This window comes from Hemitrygon akajei, chromosome 3 (assembly GCF_048418815.1).
Source record: "Hemitrygon akajei chromosome 3, sHemAka1.3, whole genome shotgun sequence".
NCBI lineage: Eukaryota > Metazoa > Chordata > Chondrichthyes > Myliobatiformes > Dasyatidae > Hemitrygon > Hemitrygon akajei.
Genome location: NC_133126.1, coordinates 89,199,270 through 89,214,801, shown reverse-complemented (window position 1 = coordinate 89,214,801; position 15,532 = coordinate 89,199,270). Strand labels below are relative to the sequence as shown.

Here is a 15,532-nt window from a genome sequence, read left to right as displayed (position 1 = left end):
CAATCCTGACCACCAATGCTAGTCTGCGTATCACGTTCTCCATGCGACCTTGTGGATGCTCCCTGCCATCCCAAGGGGGTGTGGGCTGGTTGGTTAATTAGTCTCAGCGAGCAGAAGAATTGATGGGAATGTGGGGAGAATGAAAAGGGATCAATGTAGGATGCTTCATTTTCGACACAGACTCGGTGCTGAAGGGCCTCTTTACGTGCTTATCTTTCCATGGCCAGTCTTCTCAGCATGGTTTGCACTATTTCAGCTGCCAGTTTTCCCAGTTCTCGTACTTTCTTGTGCCAAAAAGGCAGATTTACCGTTGGAGCTCCTGCCATTGAATTGTGCACCACATTCACAGTGATATTAGGCACCAGCTGAAATCCTGTGTCATTTCTGAAGCAATCTCCCATGATTTTCCACACATGAACACCTATTAAGTCTTGCATCTTGCATATTCAGTAATTTAAATTAAACCTGTCTATCTGTTAATCTTATCCTGCAGGCCTTTGATGAGAAATGTGTTAAAATGACGCAAAATTTTTAACAACACTTTATCAACACTAATAATTTCCTGGATTTTAGTTTCTGGTTATAACTCTGTAATTTTCTATGATCTCTAAGGGTGTTGGTTCAGAGGAGATTCATAACCTCATCGAATGAAACATCTCTGGCTTTGTGTGACATCAGGAGCCTATTAAAGTGGTGTCTGTATTCTCACCTAGTTCCATCAGTATTATTACTATTACCCAAAGTTCTCATGTTGAGCAGAGTCATTTCACCCTTGCCTTCGATTTCAATGCTGGTTATCCTGCAAAATCAGTTCCACATAACTGAAAGTCTCCCTTGCTTCAAGGTTACTGATGAAGCTAGACCAGGTTTAAGCTACACACACAAAATGCTGGAGGAACTCAGCAGGTTGGGTAGCATCCATGGAAAGGAATAAAGAGTTGATGTTTTTGGCTGAGACCCTTCCTCAGGACTCATGTCTGAGCAGCCATTTTGCACCATTGCTGTTTTAACTGCAAGGCTTAACGCGACAATCTCAGGTGCCTTTATTTCTCTGATATCTGAGTCTGAGCTTGTATCATGTTGCTTCTAGTCTGCAGTGATCACCCTACCACTACAGACATGGTCAATAATTTGTCCCTTACCATTATGTGCCGTGTCATATGACGTGGGTGATCATGGTCTACCATGACCACAATTGTTCCTGGCAATTTTTTCTACAGAATTAGTTTGCCATTGCCTTTTTCTGGGCCGTGTCTTTGCAAGATGGGTGACCCCAGCCGTTAGATAGATAGATAGATACTTTATTCATCCCCATGGGGAAATTCAACTTTTTTTCCAATGTCCCATACACTTGTTGTAGCAAAACTAATTACATACAATACTTAACTCAGTAAAAAAATATGATATGCATCTAAATCACCATCTCAAAAAGCATTAATAATAGCTTTTAAAAAGTTCTTAAGTCCTGGTGGTAGAATTGTAAAGCCTAATGTTAGCAATACTGTAAGTTAGCAATACTCTTCAGAGATGATCTGCCTGGCATCAGTGGTCACATAACCAGGGCTTGTGATGTGCACCAGCTGCTCATATGACCTTCCACCACCTGCTCCCATGGCTTCAAGTGACCCTGATTGGGGAGCTAAGCAGGTGCTACACCTTGCCCAAGGGTAATCTGCAGACTAGCAGAGGGAAGGAGCACCCTACACCTCCTTTGGTAGAGACTTATCTCCACACCACCACTTATTTTCCCTAAAATCTTCTTCAATTCTTACTTGTCACCGTTCCCAGTGCTGAAACATAGTGTGTGATACACAGAGGCCTTTAAATGGGGTGTTCAGCTGATTTGAGGTTCTTGGAATGTATATATACACATTATTAAACATGGCATAATTGACATGAACTCTTTAAATATATAGCAAGAAGAAACATGGTGTTAACAATTTCCTAAACTCTCCTAGTGAACAAGACAGTTGTAATAATTGGATGTCGACTCATGGGGGCCTTTCTTTCTAGGTGTTGTTGAAGGGCAGTAACAATTTGCATTTCAGTAAGTATTGCATACCATCCTTCCCAGCATACCTCATTCATTGGAGAACATTTAAACAAAAGTTTTGCACTCCTGCTGAAGAAGGTATGGCTATTGACCATCAGAAGCTTGATTAAAATGAATCCTTTTAAAGTTCTCCCTAAAGGAGAACAAATAAAGAAGGAAGGATTAGAAAGGGGATTCTGGAGTTCAGGGACTTAGAACATAGAACAATACAGCACAGTACAGGCCGTTTGGCCCACAATGTTGTGACGACCCTTAAATTCCTCCATATACGTTGACTTGACAGCCAACGGTGGAAGAATGAAAATCAGGTAATCAGGTGACTAGGAAGGCTCAGGGGGCTGGCTGCAAGAAATTGAAGAGATGAGAAGAGAAAGGCCTATAGTAATGACAAGTTTTGCGTATCATTGCTGGGCCAGGGACAGGAGTAGGCCAGCTGGCATAGGTAATGGTAAAAAGATTAGAAATGATTGAAGGCATAACTGCTTCAAATGAGCAGAAGTTAATGTTATGTGGAAGGTAGGAGGCTGGGGCTGGAAGCTCTGGGTTAGTCACCTAGACGCAAGAAAGCAGGAGAGCTTCAGCAGCAGAAAACATGCGACAGGATAGAGTCACAATGATGCTACAGAGGTGGAATTAGATCACCTTGGATTTCAGGTTGGGATCCTAACTTGGAGTCAAATCACAATACTGATGAATTTGTTTCAGACGTATTGGACTTTTCAACCCTGGGAAAAAGATATCGGCTGTTTATCTCTGCATCAAATAAATTTATAATCTTTAGCTCTCCCATCAGCCTCCACTCCCCCTGAGAAAACAACCCTGGCTTGTACAACCACTGCTTGCAGCACTGAATGGCAGAGAATTAATTACTATTGATTTTTCTGCCCCATCTCACAGGGGACAGTGGTCAATCATTATGTGCCATATCATAAGACACGGGCAAACGTGGTCTATTGATCATGATTGTTCTTGGCAAATTTTTCTACAGAAGTGGTTTGTTATTACCTTCTGGGCAGTGTCTTTACAAGACGGCGACTCCAGCCATTATCACTACTCTTCAGAGATTGTCTGCCTGGAATCAGTAGTCGCACAACCAGGACTTGTGATGTGCACCAGCTCCTCATACGACCATCCACCGCCTGCTCCCATGACTTCACGTGACCCTGATTTGGAGGGGAGGGACCGGAGGGGGACAAAGCAGATGCTACACCTTGCAGGTGTCCTGCAGGCTAGCGGAGAGAAGGGACACCTTACACCTCCTTTGGTAGAGACGTATCTCCACCCTGCCACAGTGGTTATTGGACTCGCATCCATATGCCTGATCATTTATCTGGAGATAGTTCAAATCCCATCATGGCTGCTGAAAATGTTCAATTCAATTGATAGAGGTTTATAAAATTCTGAGAGGTATGGTTAGGCTCGATAGTTTCCAAGGTAGAAACATCACCTGCAAGAGGACATCCATTTAAGGTGAGGGGGGGAAGTTTTTTTTCTTTACACAAAGAGGTGTAGGTGCTTGGAATGTGCTGCCTGGGGAGGTGGCAGAAGCAGACACGAGGCATTTTGATAGGCACAGGAATGTTGGAATTGTTTATTATTATCATATGTACTGAGGAACAGTGAAAAAAAATCATTTTGCAGATCATTCAACCACAGCAGTGTACTGAGGTAGTGCAATGGAAAACAGTAACAGAATATGGAATAAAATGTTACAGTTATAAGGACAGTAGAAGGAAATGGGTCATATGCAGCCGCATGGGTTTTGCTTAATTTAGCATCATGGTCTGAACAGACGTGTGGGCTGAATGGCCTATTCCTGTACTGTACTGTACTAGGTTCTACAATATAGTCAATCTGAATACAAAGATAATGAGTTATGAAATGACAGGACTGATATTAAAGCACCATCTAGCTGCTATTTGCCCTCCAGGGAAGGAAATCCACTATGTTAACCCAGTCTGGGCTTTATGCAACTATGAATCTATTAATGCCTCTTTGGTTTAGGGGTAACTAAGAATGGACAATAAACGTTAGCATTGCCACTGATAACCACCTCCAATGCATAAGGGTTAGAAATAAATCTCCGTCTTTTCTGCTTTGCTTGTGATTGGTCTCAAAATGCTCTTATGCTTCATCAGATTGAGTTGTTTCAAGCTTAAATTTGCATGTGCACGCCTCATGGAATTTTCTCCCATTGAACCCGGAGTGCTAGTTCTGCTTTTGGTTGCACTCTATGGAATATGGTTACACAGGAGCATAGTCAGGGCATCAAAGGTTATGGGGAGAAGATGGTGGGTGCTTAGAATGCACTGCCCATGAAGGTGGTAGAGGCGGATACAATAGGGTCTTTTAAGAGACTCTTAGATGGGTACATGGAGCTCTGGAAAATAGGGGGCTATGCGGTAGGGAAATTCTAGGCAGCTTCTAGAGTAGGTTACGTGGTTGGCACATTGTGGGCTGAACAGCCCGTAATATGCTATGTTTCTTAGACAGGAGAATGGGGCTTAGAGAGATAATTAAAAAATGGTGGGATGGCAGAGCAGACTCGATGGGCTGAGTGGCCTAATTCTGCTCTTATGTCTTACGGTCTTATAGATCAGGATTGAACCATTTAGCCCCTCATACCATTTCTGTGATCCAACTGGATAATAGCCACATTGACTTTATGCTATTTCCTTGCTGGAAATCCAGAGTAACTGGATGCAACAAAATGCTGGAGGAACTCTACAGGTTAGGCAGCATCTATGGAGAGGAATGAAAAGCCAATGTTTCGGGCCAAGACTCTTCATCGGGGCTCCCGAGTTCCTCAAGAATTTTCTCTATGTATATTTACTCTGACACACCTTAAAACCCTATTCACTAAAAACCTAACACTCTGAGAATTGACAGCTCCATTTAACCCCAAGCATATTGGGGTTGAGAATTTGAAGTGTTCACTTTGGGAGGAAAAGTATACTTGGTGTAACTCCTGGTTTTAATTATATCATTATACACAGAGATGTGAATTCTCAAGCTGGATAAACTATCTTTTTCTTGTGCTGCACCTTTACATACTTGAAGTCCTACTTTCTGTGACAAGGCCAAATTCTATCAACCGTGATAGAACCAAGAGTGTTTCTGCACGTACCATGTGCTGAGACATATTTCTGGAATGAATTGAAAATTTACTGATAAAGATTTTCTCTCATTGATCTATTTCAACTTTGGACATTTAATAGGAAAACCGTTTGGAAAGACAGAAGATGACAACCTCCAAGTGATAAAATCAGTTTCAGCTTGCAAAAATCTGCAGAGTACTTATAGCCTCACATATACTGTATAAAAAGAACAATATCAGTTATTCCACGGTGGTCAGTTATGTTGAGTTTGCAGTATCATGAAAAAAGATCTGGCCTCCTTAAGGTGGGACTATTGTAAATCTTTGTGAAGTCATAGCAGGCTGATGATGCTAGATGGCTTTTTGTCCTAACTGTGAACTTAGTTAGTCCTGGACCAATGAAATCTTGTATTTATGTCACAAAAGTGTCCTCTACTTGGGAGCGTAACATCGATGACCTCTTGAAATAAACAATCTTCTGGAGGGCCTCAGCAGATTTTTTGCAGCATCTGTGGGGGCAAAAGAACGGTTGACGTTATAGGTCAAAACCTTGCATCAGGACCAAGAGAAGAGAGGGAAGATGGTTAATATAAATCAGACAGTGGGGGTGGTGAGAAGGGGTCTAGTAGGTGTTTGTGGACTAAGGACAGGAGAAGAATGATGGACAGATTGAGTCAGGTGCAGACAGGTGGATTTGGGAGAGGGGGGTAGGTGCATGATTGGTGGAGACAGACAAGAAGAGAATAGGAGTCAGTGGCACACGAGTGAATCTGCAGATGCTGGAAATAAAGAAAAACACTAAATGCTGGCAGAACTCAACAGGCCAGACAGCATCCATGGGAGGAGGTAGTGACGACATTTTGGGCCGAAACCCTTCATCAGGAGTGAAGTAACATGGGATGGCGGAGAGGGGATAAGAAGTGAGGGGAGGGATGAAGTAGAGAGCTGGGAAGTGATAGGCTGGAGGGAAATAAGCTCGGGGGAAGGTGGAGAATTATGGGAAATAAAAGAGAAAGAAAGGTAGGGCTGGGGGGAGATTATAGTGAGTGGGGAAAAAAGAGAAAGAGAACCAGACTAAAATAATAGATAGGGATGGGGGTAAGGGGGGGGGGGGCAGGGGTATCAACGGAGGACTGTGAGTTGGATGTTCATGCTGGCAGGCAGGAGGCTACCTAGGCGGGAGATGAGGTATTGCTCCATTGACCTGTGTGTGGCCTCATCTTGACGGTAGAGGAGGCCATGGACAGACATGTCAGAGTGGGAGTGGTCTGTAGAATTGAAGTGTGTGGCCACAGGGAGATCCCGCCACTGCTGGAGGACTGAGCGCCGGTGTTCGGCGAAACGGTCTCCCAGTCTGCGGCGGGTCTCCCCAATGTATAAATGGCCACATCAGGAGCACCAGATACAGTATATCACCCCAGTTGACTCGCAGGTGAAGTGGTGCCTCACCTGAAAGGACTGTCTGGGGCCTGGGATGGTGGTGAGGGAAGAAGTGTGGGGGCAGGTGTAGCACTTCTTCCGTTTGCAGGGAGGTATTGGTGTCAGTGTGCTGTACTGGGGAGCCGGAGGTATTGGAGTCGGTGTGCTGGATTGGGGAGCTGGAGGTATTGGTGTCAGTGTGCTGTACTGGGGAGCCGGAGGTATTGGAGTCGGTGTGCTGGATTGGGGAGCTGGAGGTATTGGAGTCAGTGTGCTGTCCCGGGGAGCTGGAGGTATTGGAGTCGGTGTGCTGTCCTGGGGAGCCGGAGGTATCGGAGTCAGTGTGCTGTCCTGGGGAGCCGGAGGTATTGGAGTCGGTGTGCTGGACTGGGGAGCCGGAGGTATCGGATTCGGTGTGCTGTACTGGGGAGCTGGAGGTATCGGATTCGGTGTGCTGGACTGGGGAGCCCGAGGTATCGGAGTCGGTGTGCTGGACTGGGGAGCCGGAGGTATCGGATTCGGTGTGCTGTACTGGGGAGCTGGAGGTATCGGAGTCGGTGTGCTGTACTGGGGAGCTGGAGGTATCGGAGTCGGTGTGCTGTCCTGGGGAGCCGGAGGTATCGGAGTCGGTGTGCTGTACTGGGGAGCTGGAGGTATTGGAGTCAGTGTGCTGTACCGGGGAGCCGGAGGTATTGGAGTCGGTGTGCTGTACTGGGGAGCTGGAGGTATTGGAGTCAGTGTGCTGTACCGGGGAGCCGGAGGTATTGGAGTCAGTGTGCTGTACTGGGGAGCTGGAGGTATCGGAGTCGGTGTGCTGGACTGGGGAGCCGGAGGTATTGGAGTCGGTGTGCTGTACTGGGGAGCTGGAGGTATCGGAGTCGGTGTGCTGTACTGGGGAGCTGGAGGTATCGGAGTCGGTGTGCTGGACTGGGGAGCCGGAGGTATTGGAGTTGGTGTGCTGTACTGGGGAGCTGGAGGTATCGGAGTCGGTGTGCTGTACTGGGGAGCTGGAGGTATTGGAGTCAGTGTGCTGGACTGGGGAGCCGGAGGTATTGGAGTCGGTGTGCTGTACTGGGGGGCTGGAGGTATCGGAGTCGGTGTGCTGTACTGGGGTGCCGGAGGTATTGGAGTCGGTGTGCTGTCCTGGGGAGCCGGAGGTATCGGAGTCAGTGTGCTGTCCTGGGGAGCCGGAGGTATTGGAGTCGGTGTGCTGGACTGGGGAGCCGGAGGTATCGGATTCGGTGTGCTGTACTGGGGAGCTGGAGGTATCGGATTCGGTGTGCTGGACTGGGGAGCCCGAGGTATCGGAGTCGGTGTGCTGGACTGGGGAGCCGGAGGTATCGGATTCGGTGTGCTGTACTGGGGAGCTGGAGGTATCGGAGTCGGTGTGCTGTACTGGGGAGCTGGAGGTATCGGAGTCGGTGTGCTGTCCTGGGGAGCCGGAGGTATCGGAGTCGGTGTGCTGTACTGGGGAGCTGGAGGTATTGGAGTCAGTGTGCTGTACCGGGGAGCCGGAGGTATTGGAGTCGGTGTGCTGTACTGGGGAGCTGGAGGTATTGGAGTCAGTGTGCTGTACCGGGGAGCCGGAGGTATTGGAGTCAGTGTGCTGTACTGGGGAGCTGGAGGTATCGGAGTCGGTGTGCTGGACTGGGGAGCCGGAGGTATTGGAGTCGGTGTGCTGTACTGGGGAGCTGGAGGTATCGGAGTCGGTGTGCTGTACTGGGGAGCTGGAGGTATCGGAGTCGGTGTGCTGGACTGGGGAGCCGGAGGTATTGGAGTTGGTGTGCTGTACTGGGGAGCTGGAGGTATCGGAGTCGGTGTGCTGTACTGGGGAGCTGGAGGTATTGGAGTCAGTGTGCTGGACTGGGGAGCCGGAGGTATTGGAGTCGGTGTGCTGTACTGGGGGGCTGGAGGTATCGGAGTCGGTGTGCTGTACTGGGGTGCCGGAGGTATTGGAGTCGGTGTGCTGTACCGGGGAGCCGGAGGTATCGGAGTCGGTGTGCTGTACTGGGGTGCCGGAGGTATTGGAGTCGGTGTGCTGTACTGGGGCCCGGAGGTATTGGAGTCGGTGTGCTGTACTGGGGAGCCGGAGGTATTGGTGTCGGTGTGCTGGACTGGGGAGCCGGAGGTATCGGAGTCGGTGTGCTGTACTGGGGCCCGGAGGTATCGGAGTCGGTGTGCTGTACTGGGGAGCCGGAGGTATCGGAGTCGGTGTGCTGTCCCGGGGAGCCGAATGTATTGGAGTCGGTGTGCTGTCCCGGGGAGCCGGAGGTATCGGTGTCGGTGTGCTGGACTGGGGAGCCGGAGGTATCGGTGTCGGTGTGCTGGACTGGGGAGCCGGAGGTATCGGAGTCGGTGTGCTGTCCTGGGGAGCCGGAGGTATCGGAGTCGGTGTGCTGTCCTGGGGAGCCGGAGGTATCGGAGTCGGTGTGCCGTACTGGGGAGCCGGAGGTATTGGAGTCAGTGTGCCGTACTGGGGAGCCAGAGGTATTGGAGTCAGTGTGCTGTCCCGGGGAGCCGGAGGTATCGGAGTCGGTGTGCTGTACTGGGGAGCTGGAGGTATTGGAGTCGGTGTGCTGTACTGGGGAGCCGGAGGTATTGGAGTCAGTGTGCCGTACTGGGGAGCCGGAGGTATTGGAGTCAGTGTGCCGTACTGGGGAGCTGGAGGTATCGGAGTCGGTGTGCCGTACTGGGGAGCTGGAGGTATCGGAGTCGGTGTGCTGTACTGGGGAGCTGGAGGTATTGGAGTTGGTGTGCTGTACTGGGGAGCTGGAGGTATTGGAGTCGGTGTGCCATACTGGGGAGCCGGAGGTATTGGAGTCAGTGTGCCGTACTGGGGAGCCAGAGGTATTGGAGTCAGTGTGCTGTCCCGGGGAGCTGGAGGTATCGGAGTCGGTGTGCTGTACTGGGGAGCTGGAGGTATTGGAGTCGGTGTGCTGTACTGGGGAGCCGGAGGTATTGGAGTCAGTGTGCCGTACTGGGGAGCCGGAGGTATTGGAGTCAGTGTGCCGTACTGGGGAGCTGGAGGTATCGGAGTCGGTGTGCAGTACTGGGGAGCTGGAGGTATCGGAGTCAGTGTGCAGTACTGGGGAGCCGGAGGTATTGGAGTCAGTGTGCCGTACTGGGGAGCCAGAGGTATTGGAGTCAGTGTGCTGTCCCGGGGAGCCGGAGGTATTGGAGTCAGTGTGCTGTCCCGGGGAGCCGGAGGTATTGGAGTTGGTGTGCCGTACTGGGGAGCCAGAGGTATTGGAGTCAGTGTGCTGTCCCGGGGAGCCGGAGGTATTGGAGTCAGTGTGCTGTCCCGGGGAGCCGGAGGTATTGGAGTCGGTGTGCTGTCCCGGGGAGCCGGAGGCATTGGAGTCGGTGTGCTGGACTGGGGAGCCGGAGGTATTGGAGTTGGTGTGCTGTCCCGGGGAGCCGGAGGTATCGGAGTCAGTGTGCTGTACTGGGGAGCCGGAGGTATCGGAGTCGGTGCGCTGTACCGGAGAGCTGGAGGTATTGGAGTCAGTGTGCTGTACTGGGGAGCTGGAGGTATCGGAGTCGGTGTGCTGTACTGGGGAGCTGGAGGTATCGGAGTCGGTGTGCTGTACTGGGGAGCTGGAGGTATCGGAGTCGGTGTGCTGTACTGGGGAGCTGGAGGTATCGGAGTCGGTGTGCTGGACTGGGGAGCCGGAGGTATCGGAGTCAGTGTGCTGTACTGGGGAGCCGGAGGTATCGGAGTCGGTGCGCTGTACCGGAGAGCTGGAGGTATCGGAGTCGGTGTGCTGTACTGGGGAGCTGGAGGTATCGGAGTCGGTGTGCTGTACTGGGGAGCCGGAGGTATCGGAGTCGGTGTGCTGTACTGGGGAGCTGGAGGTATCGGAGTCGGTGTGCAGTACTGGGGAGACGGAGGTATTGGAGTCGGTGTGCTGTACTGGGGAGCCAGAGGTATTGGAGTCAGTGTGCTGTCCCGGGGAGCTGGAGGTATCGGAGTCGGTGTGCTGTACTGGGGAGCTGGAGGTATCGGAGTCGGTGTGCTGTACTGGGGAGCTGGAGGTATCGGAGTCGGTGTGCTGGACTGGGGAGCCGGAGGTATCGGAGTCAGTGTGCTGTACTGGGGAGCCGGAGGTATCGGAGTCGGTGCGCTGTACCGGAGAGCTGGAGGTATTGGTGTCAGTGTGCTGTACTGAAGTCTGTGTCTGTGCTGGAGTCAGTGCTGCCCCCAACTGTTTGCTTGGCAGAAGACAGACCGTATTGTGTTCGACAATAGGCTGCAGACTGCTGCAACGTTCAGGGACTCAGGGATTTGGACTATCGTTTTTGTGTAACTCTATTTTTCTGCTATCTTATATGCGCTGTGTATGACCGTTTTGTACTTTGGCCTCAGAGTAACGCTGTTTCATTTGGCTGTATTCAAGGGTATTCACGTATGGTTGAATGATAATTAACCTTGAACTTGGATCCTAATTTTGTTGCATTTTTGACTAGAAATCACCACATTATTAGATCACACTGCAGAGAGTACAGAAAGTTACATTGGCCTTGAGCTATTAACCTCAGGAGCTGCTGTTTTCCTCCTTCAAATGATACCCCCCCTTTTGCTTAAGCATTTCCATGAATGCTCTCAAGGAGAAGGGGATCCACTCTCTTGCGTAAAGAGGTCTAGCAGATAATGAAAGTGAATGTTTGGGTTTGTGGATGAGGAATGAAATGAAGGGCCGGCGTTGCATTTCCTCAGGATGCAAAGAAAGGTGTGAGAAAAAGTACAGTGAAAATTGCTGGAGATAGAAGGAGCTACAGGGAGAGTGGGTGACCATTAGATTTGAGATACCTGTATGATGGACTTCTCTGTCAGTATCACCAAGGAGTCCTGACCCTAAAGGCCCATCACTGAATGGATTTACAGCTTAACAGCAACAGGCAAGGAACATGACAGCTAATGGTACGCACATAGGGAACTCACAGGTCTGGTAGCAACCACTTCCATCTGCTGAGTTTGGCCACTGTCCTGAAACAATAGGCAGGCCTCGGTGACAAGAACTATGCTCTGAATCTCTGTCTTCTGACTCCAGAATCTTGAAACACTGTCAAAAGCACAAACTGAGAACTCTGTAATAAACAATTCGGTTCACTAGGAGAAGGTAGACTGTTTTGGGGGCCTTTTTCCATATTCTCCTAGCAAGATTATCTACTTTTCCTCCTTCATCTGCCACAGCGCAGGTGTTAGGAGAGGAGAAGGAAGATGAAGTATTTGCACAGAAGGATGTATAAAGCAGAAGGCAGCATTGAAAAAGCCTCTGAATGTTGACTGGGTGTCAGTTCAGCCGTGGACCCCATACCACCAGAGTCACAGTGGGAAGTGGCACAATGTACTGCATTACCTGTATAACTTGGGCTGATGAGTGGAAAATTACATTCATGTCACACAAACGTGACGAGATAAATCCTTGCCAGGAGGGCGTTCACTCGTGTTCTGGGAATCTCAACAGCAGCAAGCACGGATACTCGAGGATGGGGATGCATAAAACTCTTTCTGCCACGTGTAACCTGTTGGTGTAGAATTGTTACTCTTGTATTTTCCTACACTTGCTTGTATTTTTATATACCGTAGATTCCGGATTTTAAGCCGCTACTTTTTTCCCACATTTTGAACAGCTTTGAACTTTGCGGCCAATAATCCGATGCGGCTAATGCAAGGTTTTTTTCATGCCGCCTCGTAAACATTTTGCCTCGTAACAGTAGACCAATAAAATTGATGAGTAGTTCACAGAGGTCCAATGAAATTGTACGATAAATCAAGCGCACTTTCACAATTAAATTATTGTAAATCAGTCATTTGTACTCACCCTCATCAACATGGAAAACACTCGAAGCATTGTGCTACCTACCCTCTTAGTTTAAACTATATTTGTTTTCTGTACTACATCGCGGGATGCTATGACGACACACCCGGTTTCGCGGCGTCTTGTGGGAAAATGCCGTTTGCGATGAAACGGAAAGGAGGGGGGGGGAGCGGCATTCCGCGAGCGGCTTTGGATCTGAGCGAACTCTGCTTTTAAGTTAAAGGTATCAATAACTTTTCCTGGTAGGCTGCAGTATATATATTTTTTACCAGTCGTTAGGAGATATTGGAATGTTGTTCAGTAAAGAAGTATACGCAACGTATATTTAAAAGTAGCCGCGTACGGGCACGGTTCGAAAAAAAGCATTTGCAATATGTATTTGTTTTTGTTACCATATGGATTTAATTAAAAGTTAAAAAAAATCCTCACGTGTAATATCTTTCTGTGTAAATATCTCATATTACAACGTGGGACACCTGCGGCCTAAAATCCGGTGCGGCCTTTACATTTAAAAAAATGATTTTATTTCTAAAATTAGTGCCAGCGGCTAAAAATCAGGTGCGCTCTGTAGTCCGGAATCTACGGTAATCATCTATTTCCATTATATTTGTTCAGTGAATTTTCCAGCAATTACGATACGGTTACTTATGTATTTTTCTGGAAGCTTCTCAGTTTTCTGTAGCAGGTGTCACACCACTCGAATCTGGCTGTTACTTGTTATCACCAGAATTATCGTTATCTCCAGTTTGAGTATGAGATGACGAGCCGGCTTAGGTCGCTGCTGCACAAGGTTTAATTGTCTCTGAGCTGAACTAAGGAGGTGGTCGACTTCTCCTTGGTGTCCAACAGCATTAGCAGACCTCTAATTCATCGTCAGCCTTGCAACAACTGACTGAGACCTAACCAGGACAAAGTAACTATTTACTGTGGCTGCAGCAGTTCATCGGAGACTGGTGTCCTATACCCAGCCTCATCTCAGCATCAAGGTAGGATAGCAGATCTCGGGCTCTGTTTTCTTGATGATTACAATTCCAATCATCAGGAAGAAATTCACTGAGATCAAAGGGATCAATTTCATTGTCATCGGCATCAACTATCCTGAACATTCAGTACACTCCACTCCACTCTTAGTGCACTATGTGTGATCTATGAAATAGATGGTGGCAACTTGCAAAGGTTCCTCACAACATCTGAAATGGCATGACCTCTAACACACAGGCAAAGGATGGCAATCTCAGAGTTACCTCAGTCGCTGCATGCTGTCTCAGTGCCAAGCTACCCTGCACTGTTGTTGTATTATCAGTAAAGAAGAACTCAAATTATGGCCCAATGACTGTGTCCTCAGTGCAAGAAGATGGCTGCTCATCACCTTGAAGTTTGCAGTGGCCAGCAGAAGATCCTCATCACCTTTTGAAGGCTGATTACTAAATGTGGAGTTGGCCACATCCATGAATGAATGAAAATGAAGAACAATCTGACTAACATAGTCGCACAATGGTCCTATGACCTTCTCTTTTTCTTTATGCAATTGTTTCAATTCTGATCCAACCAAATCAGCATAACAAAACTGCTCATGGAACTTGATGTTTATTTTATCATTTTTTGGGATTTGGTCGCTGCCAGCAAGGTCCAGGATTTAAACCTAGTTTTGATGAAGATCTAGCAATGTATTTCTAAGTCAGAATAATAAGTGACCTGGATAAGGAGTGCATGGTGGTGATTTTTGGGGGTTTAGGAGGTGCTGTCTGAGAAGCCTACAGTGTATTTTATAGATGCCATACACTATAATTATGGTGTGCTGGTGGTGGAGGGTGTTCAGGGTGTCACATAGGCCCTAACTGAGTGAGCTGTTTTGTCCTGACTAGTGTTGAACATCTTCAAAATGCTGGTGGAACGCAGCAGGCCAGGCAACATCTATAGGAAGCAGCACAGTCGATGTTTCGGGCTGAGACCCTTTGGCCCGAAATGTCGACTGTGCTTCTTCCTATAGATGCTGCCTGGCCTGCTGTGTTCCACCAGCATTTTGTGTGTGTTGCTTGAACTTCCAGCATCTGCAGATTTCCTTGTGTTTGCATGTTGACCGTTTTAGCATTACTGTTATCCAGTAAAACAAGGCAAGTAAAACATATTCCATCACACTCCTGGCTTGTGCCTTGTAGATGTTGGGAAGGTCTTGGTGTGCCAGGAGGTGAGGCACTGTGGGATACCCAGGCAATTACCTCCCCATGTAGCAGTGGTGTTGAGTTTGTGGTCATTGGTGACCGCCGGGATATTGAAGGTGGAGGTGGGGCGTGCTTGGCAATAGTAATTCCTAATCCACTGCAAATCAGAACGCAGAGCGATGATGGATGTATGAGCTTGCTGTGAGGCAGGACATGGGCAGCCCAGTTTTGAACTACGCTACCTTAAGTTTAAGGATAGTGAAGTTTAGGTGGGTGGCCAACAATGGGCAAGCCTTGAGACAGTGAAGACATAATGAGGATCCATTTCTTGATGACAGATGAGCTGAGGCATTCTCGGGTAATGGAAGCAAACAGTCTGAATAATAGTGTATCAATGTCAAATATGAGAAGAATGTGAAAGGACCTACATCGTTGCAGGGAGACAGATTTCACTAGACTTCACCATATTCCAACTTATTCTCTCATCTGTCACATACCGAGTTGTCAAATAACTTTTAAATGCTTTCATATGGTGAACTAATTTCATTCTGCTATTTTCCCAGGGTTCTAAATGTAGTGAAACTGAATATTCATGGAATGCTAGTACTGGAGGCTGTCACTCAGTGCCAACTCCCTGAGAGAGCAGTGCTGCTCCTAATCTGCTCTTCCAGCCCTTTCTTTTAAGTCCTGATCCAATCATGCTCATAAAGCCCGTCTTCATCAAGTTGTTCCACCCACAACATGAAAAGAAACATTTTCTCGTGTCACCTCTCATTCTTTTGACAACAAGCACCCTCTGATTTTAGGATGTTCTATGTGAGCTTCTCTGTAACATCATTTTCTGAACTTCACTATAGTCCGAACATGTCTATCACAACTCCTCACAGCCTCCGTGCACCAAGGGGAACAAACCCCAATTTCAAAAATCTTGCACAAAATGGTTAACTCCCTCATCTTTGAAATCATCCACCCTCTCCAA

General features: G+C 48.2%; 1 protein-coding gene across 4 annotated transcripts in view; it reads right to left on the bottom strand.

Annotated features, from left to right (window-relative positions):
- LOC140725186 (transmembrane protein 151B) overlaps nt 1–15,532 on the bottom strand; it is a 52,551-nt gene that overhangs the window by 20,291 nt on the left and 16,728 nt on the right. The window contains exon 2 of one of the 4 annotated variants that reach the window (XR_012098293.1): nt 3,640–5,659. The exons of the other annotated variants lie outside the window; for them this stretch is intronic. The gene's annotated coding sequence lies outside the window, so the exon portion shown is untranslated. Of the gene's footprint in view, nt 1–3,639; nt 5,660–15,532 lie in introns of those variants that run through there. 4 annotated transcript variants of the gene reach the window in all.